The sequence below is a fragment of the Octopus bimaculoides genome, chromosome 25 (genome assembly GCF_001194135.2).
Source record: "Octopus bimaculoides isolate UCB-OBI-ISO-001 chromosome 25, ASM119413v2, whole genome shotgun sequence".
In the NCBI taxonomy this organism is placed as follows: Eukaryota; Metazoa; Mollusca; class Cephalopoda; order Octopoda; family Octopodidae; genus Octopus; species Octopus bimaculoides.
In genome coordinates this window covers 27,546,473-27,547,301 of record NC_069005.1, presented here as the reverse complement: position 1 = coordinate 27,547,301, position 829 = coordinate 27,546,473, and positions in this window count along the sequence as shown.

Below are 829 nucleotides of genomic sequence, written 5' to 3'. Positions count from 1 at the left end.
GACAAAGACGGCGAGCTGGCAGAAACGTTAGCACGCTGGGCGAAATGCTTAACGGTGTTTCGTCTGCCGTTACGTTCTGAGTTCAAATTCCGCCGAGGTCGACTTTGCCTTTCATCCTTTCGGGGCTCGATAAATTAAGTACCAGTTACGCACTGGAGTCGATGTAATCGACTTAATCCTTCTGTCTGTCCTTGTTTGTCCCCTCTATGTTTAGCCCCTTGTGGGCAATAAAGAAATAAGAAACGTTAGCACGCCGGGCGAAATGCTTAGTGGTATTTCGTCTGTCTTTACGTTCTGAGTTCAAATTCTGCCGAGGTCGGCTTTGCCTTTTGTCCTTTCATAGTCGATAAATTAAGTAACAGTTACGTACTGAGGTCGATCTAATCGACTGGCCCTCTCTCCAAAAATTTCGGGGTTTGTGCCTAGAGTAGAAAAGAATATAAAGGTTAACTCGTCCCAAGTCATCGTGGACATGCTGACCTTTGAGTTAAAGCGTTTAATGAAAAACACGTGATCTTTCTAGGTTATCGATTGACGTAATCACGGTACATTTTGTTGCATCTCTTTGCAATCTGATTGCAAATGCCGACAGAGCCTGACTTAAATTAGTATTCTTTCGTATCTGAGGAAAAAGACACAATTTTAGCCAGAAAAAAAGGGGTAGCTAAAAAAAAGCTACATTTTATTTAAATACTAGAAACAAAATAATGAAACAAAATATATAGTCTTAATCAGTTACTCTTTTACTCTTTTACTTGTTTCAGTGATTTGACTGCGGCCATGCTGGAGCACCGCCTTTAGTCGAGCAAATCGACCCCAGGACTTATTC